Here is an 18599-nt window from a genome sequence, read left to right on the forward strand (position 1 = left end):
CTAAGCCTTCAAAGGAAGAGCTGTTCTATGTCCAAGAACAAAATTAAACTCATTCCTATGTTTAATGAGGGGATAGGAAACATGACCACATTTGCAATTTGAAAAGATCACTCAGACTCTAATAAGAGAACTCAGAATGATTTTAGGGCACTCCATTAAGCAGCTAATTCAGTACTATGGGAAAGAGACAGTATAGCATAAAAACAACCATGAAGAAAAAGAAAAGTGCAGATATTCAAGGAATAATCACACAAGGAATACTGGTAAGGCTTAGTGAGAAATAGGGCAAGGTACATGAGCCACAGAGAAGAGTGTGATCAAATATACACATCAGTGTCATTGGCTGACACAGGAGACAATGAGAAAATAATAAGTCTGTGAACTCAGGGTTGGACTTGATTTTTTTCTTTGCAGTGCATTTGAGATATTCAAATAGAGATATCAAGTAGGCACTGGATCAAAACAATACTTGCACCTAATAATATAGAAGAGTTTATGGTGAAAAGCCATTATCTCCAATTTCTTTTTTTTTTTCCTTTTCCTAAGTAACCTCTTCTAAACATTTCAGGATATTTTTTTTTATTAATTCTGTTGTTTAATATGTAATTTCAGATAATTGACTAATATTTCTTTTTCTTGATTTTTCTCTTTTAGTTAATATCTAACTGCTATCATAATTAATATGAAAGACAACACCTCTCAGGGCTGATGTTTATATTTTTACTTTTACAAACTCTTACTAAATACATATTGGTGATAAAGGAGGAAAACTTTCATGGCTTAGTTATTTGTATTTATAACTCTGATGAATTTATTTGCTAAATTTAAGCTGTTACAATTAATTCTATGTTATTTGTCTAGTTTTCCAAAGTTACTCTTCTTACTGCCTTCTACAGTTCTCATATGAAAATAATGATTTCAGACAATCTAGAAAGATGGTGGAAGAGAGGAGTTTACTTTCCAAGCTGCGCCAATGGTGTGAGATCAGGAAAGCTGACAAACAGCTTCTCTTTGAGGTGGGTGAAAAGAGAAACCTTACTAGGATTTAATAACAGACTCTCAGAACAGCCTAGGGCCTCAGAAGTGTGGATAGAATAAAATTACAAAATTTAAAAAGGAAGAAAAAACTCACCACTGGTGCTGGCAGCCTCTGATGCAGATCCACAGCAGGCAAATCAAAGAGGAGGACTGAGAAAACCCGAATTTCAGGGGGCACCATGGAGTGTCTTAAAACAGAGACATCCGTTATGGAAGACATGGTTGAACTAATCCAGTGGGTAAGCTCACTATGTTCTCCTGTTGAAAAGCACTGCACATCTTCAAAGAGCCCACACTGAGCCAAGATAGCCATCTGCCATTACCTCCTGCAGAGCTACAATGGCCAGCAGGTGTAGGTATTGTAATTCCAGCTGGGTGTGATAACTTAACCTGGCAGAGGCCCACCACATGGCCTAGGGGGCGACTAAAAAACCAGGTGAAATTCAGGCATGCAGACTGTTGTACCCAGGAGAATTTTAAAGAAAAATGTTTATAGTTTGAAACTAGAAGAGTTTATAGTTTGAGAGTTTGAAACACTCAGACCCAAGATATTCCTGGTATCTCCCACCCTTTTAGTCTAGCAGTTCACAGGACTAGCTGAGAAGGATCAGGAACTTGATGGGGGGTGGAGGAAGTAAAGCAGTGAGTGAATGTGTGCTTCAGGACTGAGCCCAAGGAGTCTAGAAATACAGGAGCCAAAGATGGTGGAGGGGGGAATGATTGGCTCCTGGCCACATGAGCAGAACCCAGGAGAGACTCCAGGGGTACAGACTCCCAGCATGGATTGGAAGCATCCAGGCTCTGAGGTGTGCTGATTTGTGAAATAAAAGATGATGTAAGTAGTGAAATGAGAGAGAAAAATTCAAGAAGTGAAAGATCACTTCAATAAGAAGATAGAAATCTTGAGGAAAAAACAATTGGAAATTCTCAAAATTAAGGAATCAGTAAATCAAATTCAAACTCAATGAACTCAAGTGGTCCAGCAGACTAGACTACTTGGAGGACAGACTTTCAGGCAACAAAGACAAAACATATAATCATGAAAATAAAGTTGACCATGGAGAAAAGAAGTTAAGAGACCATGAACAGAACTTTCAAGAAATATGGGATAACATGAAGAGACCAAAGGTAAGATTTGTTAGGATAGATGAAGGTTCAGAAATACAAACCAAAGAAATGCACAAATTTTTCAATGAAATAATATCAGAAAATTTCCCAAATCTTAATATTGAAATTGAAAATCAAATAGAGGAGACTTACAAGACTCCAAATATACAAAATTACAACAGACCTACACCAAGGCATATTATTATGAAAATGCCCAACATGCAGAATAAAGATAAAATTTTAAAGGATGCTAGAGAAAAATTACCAGACACATTTAAAAGGAAACAAATCCAGATCTGAGCTGATATTTCAACCCAGACCCTAAAAACTAGGAGGTCTTAGAATAATATGTACCAAGCTCCGAAAGAAAATGGATGCCAACTATGAATACCATATCTGGAAAAATTAAGCTTCAGATTTGATGATGAAATAAAAACCTTCCACAATAAACAAAAGTTAATGGAACTCATAACTAGAAGCATGCACTACAAAACATACTTAATAAATATTTCTTAAAGAAAAAATTGAAAACCAGCAAAAGTGGGAACTACACTAGAAGAATAGCCAATCAAAGGAGAAACTAATTCAAATTAAAAAGCAGAAATAAATCCAAATAAAAGGTCATCAAAAATTCTCAATAATAACATGGAATGTAAGTGGCCTAAACTCATCAAGGAAAAGACATAGACTGTAGGATTGGATTAAAGAACAAGACCCAACAATATGTTGTCTCCAAGACACTCACCTGGTAGGCAAAGATACCCACAGACTGAAGGTAAAAGGACAGGAAAAAAACATATCATTCACATGGATCATATAAACAAGCAAGGATTTCTATCCTCATATCAGATAAATTGGACTTTAAGCCAAAGTTAATCAGAAGTGACAAAGAACACCATTACATACTGCTTAAGGGAATTGTTCATCAACAAGACATAACAGTCATAAATATTCAGGTCCCTAACAATGGAGCATCTATGTACATCAGAAAAACACTTTTCAATTTTGAGAATCAAACAGACCACAACACAATAACAGTGGGTAAGTTTAATGTGTTTCTCCTATCACTGTATAGATCCTGTAAACAAAAATTAAAAAAGAAGGGATAGAACAAAAAATACAATTAAAAGTTTAGACTTAATGGAAATATATAGAATAATTCATCAATAACTGAATATACTTTCTTCTCAGCAGCACATGGATCATTTTCTAAAATAGACCACAGCTTAGGTCACATTAAGTAGGAACTCCCAATTATTGGTGATTTAAACTAACAAAAATTCATTTCTCCCTCTCTCATGTTCATTGCTATTTGGTTGGGGCTGTCTTCCCATTGTTCTGCCCCTTAGATCCAGGTTGATGGAGGAGACACCATCTGGAATGCTGGTTGTCCCCATAGCAGAGGGAAAGAGACTGTGGCAATTCACATACAGCTCTTCAGGCTTTCAAATGGAAGTGTCACACATCATTTCTACTTATCTGCAACTAACCAAAGCAAAATACAAGTCCCACCTAACACAAAGGGAATTGGAAAGTGCAGTTCTAATATCAAACATGAAAGAGAACTGGAATCATTTGGTGGTCATCATTGATGTCAGTTGGATCTTTATTACTTCCAATTTGTAGATTAAAAACTTGATATTTGAGAAATCTGGTAACTTTTTCAGTATCACAGGACATTCATGAAGCAATGAACTGTGTTGCAAGACAGACTTCACAATATATCTTACAGTAAATTTACATGGATAAAACTCAGTTGTCAAGGGAAAGTACAATGAAATTATTTTCACATGTGTTCTATTGTTTTCATTTCAAAAGGATTTTTTTCAGTAACCAGATAGTTTAACCTTGGATTGATATATCTCAAATAGTCTACCATCACATCTACAGGTCCTACCTATTGAATTGATTCAGTCTTTTTAAAGAAATGTAAGAATTTCCAGTGGAATAGGCTTTAAATTTGATATGTTTTAACTAGAGTTCTAAAAAAACTATAAAACATGATATTGTTTGTCAAATATGACAGATACTTTTATAAATCTACATAAACATATTTACATATACTATCTTTTAATGTGTATTTATATATATAACTGTTGAGTTCTATTTTAACATTATGATTTTATGAAAGCATTTATTTTCAATTATTTTAGCATATAAGATAGCAATAAAATAAATTGAATTTGATGAAATTGAACAGCATTCAAAATACACTTCCTACAGGTTAAATATAAATAACAGGAAATATCATAAATTAATCATCAAATTTTTATATCCTCTGATTTTTATGTGTTCAATCTATTATCATTTTGCCAGAAGAGAAATCATTATAATAAAAAAAGCACATATCCAGGCAATCAGAATAAATAATAATCTAACCAAATATGGGTTAAATTTTAAAAATGTTAAATGCCTTGCCATTTTATTGTGAATGCAGAAAGAGAGAGAGAAAACATGTACATAAAATGAAAATAATAGAAATAAGAATGAATATAAGAAAAATAAAAAACTTGTTTTTAAGAAGCTAAAATCTACACAGGGAGATACAATTAGCTTGCATGAATGAACTAGATAATACTGAACCGATAAATGTTTGGAAGGAATTTCAAAGTCAAGAAGAGGAGTTCAGAGACTGAGGGGAGATGGATTGTGACAACCATTTTTCTGTCTTGAGTCATAGCTGCCTGTATCATTTAGGACAAGTGGTTAAATCAGCACAGACTCTAAGTACAAAGAGTTTCATTACCTTCCTTTTGGTAGAAATAGAAAATCTTTACATTTCTCATTTAAGTGGCTTAGTCATTGTAAAATCACTTAAAATGAAAAATCTAGAAGTAAATGTTAGAAAAGATATAGTATACTTCCATATTAAAAACTGCAAATGGAATGTGGGATCAAAAACATGACTTCATGAACTGATTCTGAGAGTATAACCTGGTCCCCAGGAACCTGAAATTCCTAGTGTGTGTAAATTCCCAAACAAAAGCTGAACATCTGACCCCTGCAATGATAACAACCGATAACTGTGATTCAAGGCATCAATTATTGAAATGGAAATTTTATATCATTAATTATGAGCGGAAATTTTGAAGAGATAATGTATTATACATAGATAATTGAGGATAATTATCCATCTGCTAGATCATAAAATCCCATCAAGCTTAATCTATGAACACAGAGTGTAATTTTGACTCAATGATAAGTTATTATAACCAATCATTCTACTACTCAATTTTAGAATTTTTTTTTTGTAACACTTTATATAAGTGGTCCAAATGGCATGAAAATTTCTAGTTTCATGGAATTTGGTACCGTCAATGCACAACAAGAAAAATGTCTGAAACCAGAAATGGGACTTTTAAAAATACTCATAATCAGGAAATTCTATATTCCCACCAAGATAAGCATATATTGTTTATTATTATAAGGAATTCCAATAAAAATTAAGTTATATGCAAAATTATTGTAGTGATATAAAAAAAAAACCTTCCCTGTAAAATCTGTTAACTCTTTTGTTTCTAGTGGTGTTCCCCATGCTCCATCATAAATTGATTCAATCTTACAACTTCAAACTTAAGCAATCAGTTTCCTACCTAAAAGACTAAGTAGAAAACAATTCCTTATTTTTTTAATCAGGAAACTAGAAGTTTCTTCTAATTAATTTCAATCTTCAGAGATTAATAGTCCTGGATTGCTTTCCTCTCTCTATGGTGTACTGATCCAGGGTAGAATAGCACCTCTCTGTGTTGAAGCATGATGGAAAAAGGTCACAATCTCCAGTCAGTGGCATCCCAGTGTTTCTTATATATTTGGCAATTACAGAGTTTTTAGTCTCAGCTACCCTTTCCCCTTCAGAAGCTTTTCTTGACTAAGATCTCTCATTCTTTAGCTTTCATTTTGCTCAATATCTTTTGTACTTGTTTGTAATAGTATTAGCAAACATTGACAAAGCCTTCACAATGTGCTAGCAGAGTAATAACTGAATTACATGTGCTATTTCTCCTAAGTAGCTATGATTCCATTTTGCAGATAAAGGGAATGACAATAGAGGTTTAACAAATTTTCCCTACTTACTGCTGAATTGAGCTTACAATTAAATGTGCTTGTGTACATGTGTTCCCACCTTATATGATTCACAAAAGATTGAATTTATTTGCATAAGGTATGATAACTTACATGTCTTTAAGTATTTTTATTTGCTCAAAACATAACAAGAATAAAGACCTACTTCATTCAATGTTACCTATATAGTTAAAATTATTAGAACCCATGAATTAATTATTGTTGTCATAATAGAGGAATCTAATATTTCCATTAAATCTAATCCATATGAGAATTTCATCTCTCTCTCTCTCTCTCTCTCTCTCTCTCTCTCTATCTTTTTTTTAATTTTTTTTGTAGCTGCCAACTTTGTTTTTTTTTTTTTTTAAGAACATTCCCTGGAGGAGGAGAGTGGATTTCATCTATGTGTCTAAAATAAATATTAGGAGACCCTGGGCTTTCCAGATCTGAGCCTAGGGTGCCCAAAGGAGCCAGCAGGCCCTATGGGCAGGCTGAGAACAATTCAAGTTGTGTGGAGACAAGGGTGGATCTGCCTATCACCATGGGTCTCTTTCATGTATTTTATATTTTGAGGGGATTTGGCTTTGTGATCAGGAAAGAAACAGCTGAGTATAAAGGTCTAATTTTACTAGGTACTCTTATAGAAGAATAATCATCAGGCCCAGGGTTGCAATTTATAAAAGAATAGAACATCCCATAATCTGAAAGTTTGTTCTCAAGAGACAGAATCTTTTAAGAGAATCTGAGAAGCAACCAACAGATAATGACTAGGTTACAATTTGACAAGAAAGCAGGTATTCTGGGAAGCCAGGTCTAATGGCAGTCAGAGCCCCTCTAGGGAAAGGCTCCTAGGATCCACCCCTTATTCTGGAGAGGGAGAAAGGTGGTTCAATGACCCTGGTTTCAACTCTTCCCTGCAGGATCTTGGTACTTAGTATCTGACAATTTCATAAGGTTCAAGACCACAATTAAATTATCTTTCAAAAAGCTAAGCAATAAAAGCTTTGTATCTTTTCAAGGAATTTTTTAAAAATATAACTGTAGTCCTGGTGATAAAGAAAAATACAACGACAATAAAAATATACTTCCTCTTCCTTATCAGCAGTCAGGTCAAATTAACAACTAAATGATTTTATTATATCCACTGCCAGTCTTACATTGTTTTCACAGTTCACTTGGATGGAAAATGAACAATTAAAGTCTTTCCCAGAGTCATTTAAAGGAAAACCTGAAACACAATGTTAAACTAATTAGTCATATTTTAAGATGAGTATTTTAATGATGATCCTAAATGCCTTTGATTCTTTTTTGAGAGGTAAGTGGGTGTTAAATTATACTCAAAATTACTTCTCATAAAAGAAATATTTTATTAAAAATCTTTTAAAAGTTCAATATATTCTGATAATCAAATTCCATAAAAGAATAATCTGACAAAGAATGTTTTAACATTTCTAGTTGTGGAAAAAAAGAATTTTCAATTAAATTTTACCAAGCAAAAAATCTAAACAAAATATTTGAGATATTTCTGGGGAAAATTTTTATTCATTTGAAAGAAAAATAATTTTCATGTTTTATAAATTGAGTACAAAGGAAGATGGAGGGGAGTTTTTATATAAACTTTCAGGTGGCCAAAAGTAAATACGAAATTTTAAGACAAATCATCTCTGGTAACAGGATTTGGAGAAAAATAGAACATATTTTCAAGCTAAATCTGTTCACAATGATAATTATAAAGCTTGTATTGTAGTAGAATTCACAACTAATTGTTCTTTAATCATGTTTCTTCCTGAGCCTTCCTCTCTTGAACTAAAAAAATTAGCATTAGTTTACAAGGACCACTTTCTGAAATAAATAGGTTTCTATTCAGTTAACAAAGTTCTCCTCTCCAGATTTTGCTTAGAAGTTTGGAGTTTAATGGAGCAAACACTGGCATTTCTCCAACAATAAATAAATGTGTCTTATAAAGTCCACTAGTAATGATCAGATTATTATACCTTTTTTACCTCTTTCCCTAAAATTTATTTCTACTGAGCAGTAATATTTATTTTGTGTTACAATTTGAGGTTTATGAGACAATTAAGACAGAATACCTCTTAATAAGTGGTTCACAGTATAGGTGGGGGAAAATGTTTTAAAGAAAAAATGGATCTTTTCTCTGTTATTATTAACACGGAGAAACAGGAGAGAAATATGCTATAGTGTCTTCACTATGTTACTGTTAGCTATTTACACAAAAACTCTATAAGGTAAATATTATATTTGATAATTAGATTTCACAATTGAGATTATTGATGATCTTAGAAGAGTTAAGTAATCTGCTTAAAATCATAGTTTTCATTGAAAATTCTAACATGAACCAAGAAGATCCCATCTCAGTCATGAATCAGGCTATGTTTATCTTCCTTTGAAGACAAAAAGCATGAGATCAAATTCCTAAGCACTTGGCTTCCAAAGCAGAAGATAAGCATGAATCCCTCAGGGGCTCAAGTACAGAACTTTCCAAGACCTACTGATTATAATTTAACACCGTTGTTATTAAAATTCAGTGTAGATTTAAATTATGGTGAGGTACTGTGATTGCAGTATACAAGGACTTCAAGACACAAGACTTTGTGATCAGGCAAACTAGGGTTCAAATATGAGTTTTTAATTCATTAATGATCTGGAGCAAATTAACTTCCTTGTACATATTTCCTTGTTTGTATAACTGGAAAAATACTGACCATTCCACAGTGTCCTTTTTTGCACTTGTATAATGATATGTAAAACTCTTAGTACATGTTTGAATGATGTCTTAGTAAAGTTATTTTTGTTGTTATTATTGTTTTTGTTACAGCTACAAGTATTGTTGCTAAAAACACTCTAATGCATGCAGTATTATTATATAGAGCAGTGTTGAATGTTAACCTGAATAAAATAAAAAGTCAGTTCATTCTGCAAATTTCCAAAAGGGAGCAAAAGAGTTGAAGGAATTGAGAATCCACTTCAGCATTAGAAAATTTTACGGTACTTTATTATATATTGTGATATATAATTCAAAAAGTGTTAAAAGAAATCAGTTAAATTATAAGATTAAGTTAATTGCTTATGTTAGGCAAAATTAGGACTCAGAATTAAGTATGCTGGCAGAAGTCATAAGAAACCCAAAGAGTTGACTTATCTTATTAATCACTCTCTTATATATCTATGATATATATATACTATAAATGCCATAAACACACAGACTTGGGAAGCTTTAATGGTACTAGTACCTTTTGCTAAGATCACTATTTTCATTCCTAAAAAAAAAAAACAGTTTTCTACATAATAGAAGTAGAAATAATTTGATAAAAACATTTATTTTAGAAATACAAAAGCTGTGTACAACAATTTGATCCCTTTATTTGCACAAGAGTAAAAAGATCAGTGAGAGAAGAATTAGAGAAGAAATGGTTGGAAGTTGACTTTCAATTAAATTTGACTTTTTGTTTTTTTATAATTCAATCCTTTTACGTCCATAACATCTTTAGTAAGTTAAATGCTTTAGCCAAACTCTTGTATAGAGGAAAAACAAAAGTTTCCTCAAGTGCCTGACTACAGATTCCAAAATAAGAAAGTAAAGGAGTCAATAAACACTAAGCAAGCTGGTGTACTGGAGTAAAAATAAGAATTAGATGCCATACTGTGAATAAAAACCATAGGAATGAAGAGACGTCAAAGGTAACCAGATTGAAGATTCAAGTCAGAATTTGGAGGTTTTGGTCCTAGCAGAAGCTCCGTTTAGTGTGTAATGCAGAGCCTGCACGTAAAATCATTGAGGTATGGAGGAAATAGAGATTCTTGGATTCCTCCTGGAACAACATGAAGTCAGAGCATCAAAGAGTTAATTGATACTGATATGGACAGTCTGTTGTTAGTGACAGAAAAGAAGCATGAAAGAAAATTCTGGACAAGGTACTCAGGCCTGGTAAAACTGAAAGAATATATTAAATGTCAATGGATGGCCAAAATGTGAAAGAATAGTATTAAAAGTGAAAGACAGAGGAATAAAAAGAGAAGCCATTGGCCTGGTGTAACACAATGATAATAATCTACAAGCAATACTTTGAATTAAAGAGGTAGTTGACTTCATTTTGCCCCACTGACAGAAGGAATGAGAAAAAAAATAGATGCTTCATGAGAGGGGCTGGGCTCTGCAGGGAATATATTAAATTGAATAGTGTCCTCCAAAATTTCATGTCCACAAGGAACTTCCAGAAAATTAAAATGAAAGGAGGTTATATTGGATTAGGGTAAGCCCCAAATCCAAAAACCGGTCTTATGAGAAAAGAAAAGGACACACAGAAACACAGAGAATGCCAAGTAAAGATGGAGGCAAAGACTGGAGTGAACATCTGCTAGAAAAGGAATGCTTAGGATTAGTTGGCCACAACCGATTTTCCTGTTCAGACATTCCACTGATTTTTGTGACATATCAGTTGGAAAACACTGGTTTTTATTTTTAAAGATAGTGCTCTGATCGCAGAACATTAGAACATATTCTAGCCTACACCCTTTCTGAGGTGTGGCCAGCTCAGTGAAAATGTGCTGATGACATGAGAGAGTATGTTATTAATGACATATTCTTGGAACATTGCTGTATTTTAATCACATTTTGTCATTGCACAAGTGTGTTCATAAAAGTAACAATAGATTACTCATCATGGGAAATACTCAAAGCATAAACACTTGTGTATTATCTCTGATTTATATTGCTCCCAGATGTTCACACATAATAAAAGAAGGAGGGGAGAGCAATGACTCTCTGTTCAGAGTAAAATAAATAAAGCTTCTGATACTCTTGGATAAATGAATGAGATCAGAATTATAATTTTAAAACTATATTCTTTGTTGATAAATAGTATCTCTAGATTAGATACAACAAAAGGTATCTACACTGTATTTTCCAGTTTCCTTCTTAATATTTTGACTATATGAACAATTTTATGACTTTTTTTATGGAATGAATATTCACATCATTGGACACTAAGTCAAGTTCATTCTTTATCTCTAAAACTAATATAACATGCTTTAATCCTTCCCTTCATTGTTCAAGAAGTAATTAGTGAGAAATTACCACATTCTGTGCACTGTTCTAAGCACAGAGGTTATCATTGCACACTAGCAAATGACATTATTGTCCTAAGAAATATGACATTAGGTGAAGTCAAGGTGAAATGGGATGGCCAAGACAGAATAAAATTGAGTAAAAATTTATGTAATTAGCAAATGTACATACTATAGAACATCCCATAAAAGAGATTAAGAGTGCTCTTTTGGCAATGCCACAATGAGGGGGTGATACTGGAAATAAGATGTGAATTGTTTCAGAAATAAGAGAAATTATTTTAGAAAAATAAATGAGCTTTAAGAATGGTTTCCCAAATGAAGATTTAGGAAGCATGAAGAAGACTTTGTGTCTTAGCTTGGGCTGCCATAATAAATTATGAAAGAATGGATGGCTTCATCAACAGAAATTTGTTTTCTCTCAGTTTGGGAGGCAGGAAATCTGAGATCTGGGTGCTGCCAGTATAGGGGTTTCATGAGGTCTCTTTCCTGGCTGGTAAATGCTGTTGCCTTCCTGTTCTGTGCTCACATAGCCTTTACTCTCTCCTCCATTCTTGCAAGGTCACTAATCCTATCAGATCAGGACTCCACCCTTGTGGCCTCTTTTAACTCTATATCCAAAACACCCCATCTCCATATACAGCTACATTGGGTATTAGGGTTTCACCAGATAAATGTGGGTGGAACACACTTCAATCCATAGCACCTAAGAAAAGAGTTCAATGTGTAGAGAGAGCATAAAGAAGGTCAAGATGGCAGAAATGAGAAGGTAAACATCAGGACAGTGGTAGGAGCCAAATAAAGTAGGGTCTCTAAGACAAAACTTAGGAGTGCAAACTTTAACAGGGAGACAGAGAATAAAGAGTTTCAAGTGGGAGAGAATGCCTGACTCAATATATAGCTTAAAAGTGAGTTTGACTCAGGTTACAGATATAGATAGCTCAGTGGTAGAGCACTTACCTAGCATGTGTGAGGCCCTGGAAAAAGAAAATTATTTTTAGTCTGCTGAGCATAAAGCAGAATGAAATATAAGATCCTCTGTTCAAGAATTTCACAATGGTGACAACAAAGCACTAATTCAACTGTGGGGCCATTTTGTGTGGTTATGAGAGTCTTAACCCTATTAGTGAATTAATACCCTGGTGGGGATTAACTGGGCTCTAACTGTAGACAGGGTGTGACTGGAGGAGGTAGGTCTCTGGGGGTGTGCCCTTGGGGTTTATATTTTGTCTTGGTGAGGAAAGCTCTCTCTCTGCTTCCAGGTATGCTTCATGTCCTCAGCCACTTTCCTCCAACCCATACTTTGGCCATGATGTTCTGTCTCATACCTCAGGCCTCAAGGAATGGAGTCAGCCATAGTCTCCCAAATGAACTTTTCCTCTACTGATTTTTCTTGTCAGATGACTAAAACACCCTTAGGAAAAAGGAGTACAGTAAAACATTATGTCCCTGAAGTGTTCTTCTCCATTCCCAAAAATCTAGATCAGTCAAGGGAACAATGAGAGCAAGTCTGGATGGAATGCCTGGATAAATTTTATCTCAAAGGACACTGGTTTTCTCTCATGTATGCTGGGAGTTAGGACAAGATAGTGTTATCAAGCACACCAAGATCCTTGGGATGCTGGTCATACTAGAGGACGAAGCAAGCTAAACTAGGGATATCACTGCTTATGTAGCCTCACTTATAAAACCCCTCTCCCTGAGGTAACTGGTGCTGACCTGAAGGTATCATGGGGAGAATAAGTGCCAGTCTTCCAACCAGCAACCAGTCAATCAGGCCTCATGAGGGATGGAAGTGATATTTTCTGACAAAGCACCATGAGTAAGGGATGGAGGAGCTATTTGTCAGCCTGTTGCCACTGGAATTTCTGGGGTAGCATCACAAAAGACAGAGGTGCCAACTGGCCAAGCATTATGAGAAATAGAAGTACTATATGTCCAGTCTGTCAGCACTGAGCCTTCCCCATAAGCATTTTTCAACAAACCTAATTTGATTCTGGGTACTGTCTTTGTTCTTCCATCAAACTGTCCTAATGGCCTAGCCCAGTTGAGCTATTGACAATACACATATCTATGAAGCCAGATCTGGATATAGGAATAGAGGCATAGAGACACACTTATCTGTCTCATTTTCCAAGGTGAAAAGTGATGGTGCCTTGGAATCGGTTGTGGCAGTGGGAGCTTGAGAAATGAAGAAATGCTTTAGGTGAGAGGAGTGGATATGGGAGACTGGGGAAAAGTAGGATCTTAGCTTAAGCAGCTGGATGAATGCCAATGTCATGCTGTGAGCTGGAAAATTGAGAAACTAATTTAGACATGCTAAAGGTAAGGATCATGTGTTTTTATTTAAAATGCCAAGTTGGAAATCTCCACTAGACACTTTAGAATATTAAAAGTATATAAATTTTTCTGTCATTTTTATAAATTTCTGTATCTTTGATTTACAAACTGACTATTAAGTATATATGCAGTATATTTGCTCATACAACTTTCAAATAATCAATATAATTTCAAAATCATTGTGGACCAATATTTGTGTAAAATATAAAAACATTTAATTATCAGCAAAACAAAATTTTGAAAAGTGGACAAAGTCCCTTTTTTAATTCAAATTAGTTATACATGACAGTAGAATGCATTTTGACACATCATACAAAAATGGAGTATAATTTCTCATTCTTCAGGTTATTTTTTACAATTATATAGAGTCAAAAATTATGTAATTGTTATGATAACCTTCTAGAAATATTTCAGTGACTGATTCCACTTTTGTACTTACCTCATTGCAAACTGAATCAGAGACTTCAAGAAGTACTATTTTTGACTACCTCCCATAGCTGTTCTTTCTATCTCCCCCTAATCCAGAAACTCTTGATGCTTTTCATTACTTTGTTCATACTAGAGGATTGAGAATACTAGAGGATTAAGCATGCTCTAGGTCATACTAGAGCATCTGCGAGCTCTAGTATGACCTAGAAATTACTAGTAGCCTACGCGAGCCAGATGGCACGCATAGGCTACTAGTAATTTTTAATTCAAGTTCAGTTATATTGCTGATGAGAAGCAAGAATTAAACAATCAACCCTATGTAAGGAATAAGTAACGAAGCTTTCATGGCAGTTGAAGCTCAGCATCGATTATCTAGAAATAAAATAATAATAAACTATTTTCACATTGTCATCTGCAGTACTAATTGTACTAAAAGAGGATCTGCTAGGCACATTCGTGCACATCTGACACCCCAGCAACCTGGGAGGCTGAGCAGAGGCTGGCAAGTTATAGGCCAGAGTGAGCAATTTAGTGAGGCCCTAAGTGACTTATTGAGCACCTGTGTCAAAAATTCAAAAATAAAATAAAAAGGGCTGGAGACGGAGCTCAATGTAAAATGTCTCTGGATTCAAGCCCCAGTACCAAACAATAAAAAAATAAAACGTATCCACTGCGGGGGGTGGGCAGAGCAAATTGAATCCTACCTGACCAATTTTGTAAGAAATAATTTTTCTGTGCAGTATGGAGAATGCTTGGAAAACTTGGAATGGAACCACCATTTGACCCAGCTATCCCACTCCTCCGTCTATACCTAAAGGACTTAAAAACAGCATTCTATAGGGACATAGTCACATTAATGTTCATAGCAGCACAATTCACAATAGCTAAACTGTGGAACCAACCTAGATGCCCTTCAGTAGATGAATGGATAAAGAAAATGTGGTATATATAGTCAATGGAATATTATTCAGCATTAAAAAAGAATAAAATCATGGCATTTGCAGGTGAATGGATGGAGTTGGAGAATATAATGCTAAGTGAAGTTAGCCAATCCCCCAAAACCAAATGCTGAAAGATTTCTTTGATTTAAGGATGCTGATCCATAATATGATGTGTGTGTGTTGGGGGGTGGGATTAAATGAACTCTATATAGGGCAAAGGTGGAAAGGGGAGGAAGGGGAAGGGAAGGGGAATAGGGATAGGAAAGACAGTGGAATGAGATGGTCATCATTACCCTAAGTACATGTACGAAGACATGAAGGATGTGACTTTACTTTGTATACAACCAGAGATATGAAAAATTGTACTCTATGTGTAATATGAATTGTAATGCATTCTGTTGTCATATATAACAAATTAAAATTTAAAATAATAATTTTTCTGTGATAAAATAGATATAAACATGAAAAACACCCATTATGAAGGAAATAGAGAGGAAAGAAAAAAATACTGACATTTGAAGAGTGCACATTTTTTAGAGTTACATTTATCTTATTCAAGCATTTGAGTTGCAAGGAATAAGAGTTTACTCAGCTAACAAAAAGGGATGCTTTTTTGAGTACTTGGCAAGCAATGTTATACATAAGAAGGGAGGTAAGGAATTATGAGACTTGGTTCTGGGAGTTGAAAAACAGAAACTAGGGCAGTGATTTGCTAAGAAACATGCTTTGTATCATTTTCTATAAATATTCCTGCCATAGCAGCCTTTAACTATCATTTCAATCATGGAGTTGGGACTGGAAACTCAGAAGCACACCATTACATTATATACCAGAAGTTCACCAATACATACAGTGTTTCTACCATTTAGATATAATACACATAAATGATCTAAAGAACAGATAATAGTATAAAAGAACAAAATAATTGAGAAATATGAGTTTGTAGTATATATTTGTTTCAATACAATGCATTTATATACTTTAATTTTTAGTAATGTGTGGTTTAATGACCAACTTATAAAATACCTGAACATTTAATAATCAGTTCTTTTGAGTCAGTTCAAATGAGCTCTACTATACCACTAAACCAGGGTCCTTCTATTTCTTACTCCCTCCTCTTCTCTCTCCTCTTTCTCCATCTCTTTAGCATTACATTCCCCCTTCTCTTTTTCTCTCATCTCCTCCCACACCTTCCTTACCTACTGATGGCTGATCTATTCTGCTTACCCACAATTTCTATTTCCCATAATTAGTTTGCCATGGCTTTAAATTCAGATCAAACTCTACATTAAGTTTCAACTTTAGAGTTCATAAGGCACAAAATACAGCATAACCTAATGTTTTCTCCTAAAATTCCAAAGGAAAAATGCAATTTATTCTTCACTCTGTAATAGATACTTGTATTCTAGATTGATCATTCCTGGTCATAAGTGGGAGTATCATATAAATAAATAATGACCTGTCCTTTAATAAAGTTTTTCCCTTGGGGGAAACTTGTACTGAAGTAAGATATGACTGTGGTAAAAAGTTACAAATATCTGGACCTACCTTTGTTTTCCTGAGAAAAGTACAAATTTTCATGCAATAAAGCTAAGTAGATGACCACTCTCTTTAAAAAGTAAAAATTATTTATTTGAAATAAATAATTAATAATTTAATTTGAAGAAAACCACTGAAATATTTTTATTTCCATGACACATGGTCAAAAGAAAAAGGTTAATTATTTGTTTTAAAATTGTTTTTACACAGTAGATAACACAAAGAAATTGATAATAACTAGCTGCTTGTTACCAAGAGAAAACTATTGCTGGTCAAATTGTAAATGTTTGTGTATCCCATAGTTGAACCATTATATCCTATTCACAGATTAGTGTTGAAGTATGAACTATGCATGTGAATAACAAAAAATATGTGGACAATGGTCTTTTTCGGCCCATGTACCACTGACATGTCTTACTCCATGATTGAGAGACAGTAAAGACAATTGTTTCACATTTCAGCCTAAACTATCAACTGAAGGCAATGAATTTCATTTGGTCATAGTCTGATTCTCTAAGGCCAGACTGATCATGAAAAATCCAAGTGGTTTTGAGTATGAATTCACCACAGTAATATGATAGCAATTTCTTACGGAAGTATGTGGTCTTATGATTTTTTGATTATATAGTACTCTAGCAGATTTTAACTTTTTCAGCATAGAATGAAGAAAAACAATGAAGATGACCAAGATAATGAATTTTAAGTTATTTTTCTTATCTAATTGTGTGTTCAGTTTAACATGACAAATTTTCTATTCTTTAAGTTTAGTATCTCTTCTAATTCGCAGGCTCTCTTCATTAGAATCACAGGATGGTAGGCAGATGGGAGGAGGGCCTGATATGCATTCTGGGCTACCTTTGAAGGCCTACTTACTGAATCAGAATATTTATGGTTCCTTCTACCTCCCTCTCCTTCTCACTGCTGGGGAAGTGAATGTGATCTAAGCATGAATCACAGAAAGAAATAGTTTCTCCTCCCCAACTCTACCACCTACCATCTAGTTCATGGTGTGTCTCCTGAACCCTGGTTTCTTTGAGAGTTTTCCTTTTCCAGAATGACTAGAAATGGAAATACTTATGCCCTTCAGTGGATATTCAAGACTGTGACGTTAGGCTCTGGACTCATCACAACAATTATACTAGAACACAGTATACAACCGAATACATTCAGGTTACTCAGACTCACATTACCTTGAAATTTGGTCAGCAACCTCAACTCCAGATTGAGCTACCTAGAAAGTCAGGCCAAATGTATTGGGTCTTTCGTCCGTTTGGCATTTTGTAAGACCTCTCTGGAAGATCTCCATCACTGTGTACAAATGAAAACAAACCACATTCTATAGGCACAGTGTTGTATTAATCCATTTAAAATCAAAGTTCTTTCTCAGTTTAACAAATGCAACAATGTCTGATGAGATTCATCTTAGACTCAACCACACGCAATTTACATAATCAAAAAGACAGAAAAATGGGGATTTTTACATTTTCCCCATGAATAATAGACAGTACTTCCTTTACATTTCTGAAATTACAGAGACATTTTTAAAGTGATTTTTCTTCCTAAATAAAAGTCTATTTCAAAGGCAATTTACACCTCCACTTCTTGAGAGAAAACTTTGTGTAACTTAGAAAGGAGAGTTTTTGCTGACTGCATTCCTCATTTAAAAAAAGAAACAAAGGTTAGTTACCATTTAAGAGCATGCACATATATGTGCTATTTATAGAATTAAAGTTTATATTCTTTAAATATATACTATTCATTCTTCTTATTTGCTTGTTTGACCAGCATTTTTTATGTAATTAAATGTTATTACTGAACTTTATTCTAACAATTACATAATTTGTTTTCATCATTCATTGAAGAAATATTTAATGGATGTTCACTATAATGGCTCATGATGCCCACTGCCTTCAGGGGAAATAATAAGAAAGGCATGTCCTCATCTTCAAAGATCGAGCAGTTGATATCTGTGCTCTTTGGGTAAGCTTTGATTTATAGAAAATAATGTAGGAGTGGCCCTTTAAGCCAATATTCAAAAAAACTATTTATAAATTTAAT

The 18599-nt window shown here is 34.2% G+C and overlaps 1 pseudogene; it reads left to right on the forward strand.

The window, feature by feature from the left end:
* The first annotated feature begins 209 nt into the window (after positions 1 to 209).
* Positions 210 to 18599, forward strand: part of LOC107139706 — a 30268-nt pseudogene continuing 11878 nt past the window's right edge.

This window comes from Marmota marmota, unplaced genomic scaffold (assembly GCF_001458135.2).
Source record: "Marmota marmota marmota unplaced genomic scaffold, marMar, whole genome shotgun sequence".
Lineage (NCBI taxonomy): Eukaryota > Metazoa > Chordata > Mammalia > Rodentia > Sciuridae > Marmota > Marmota marmota.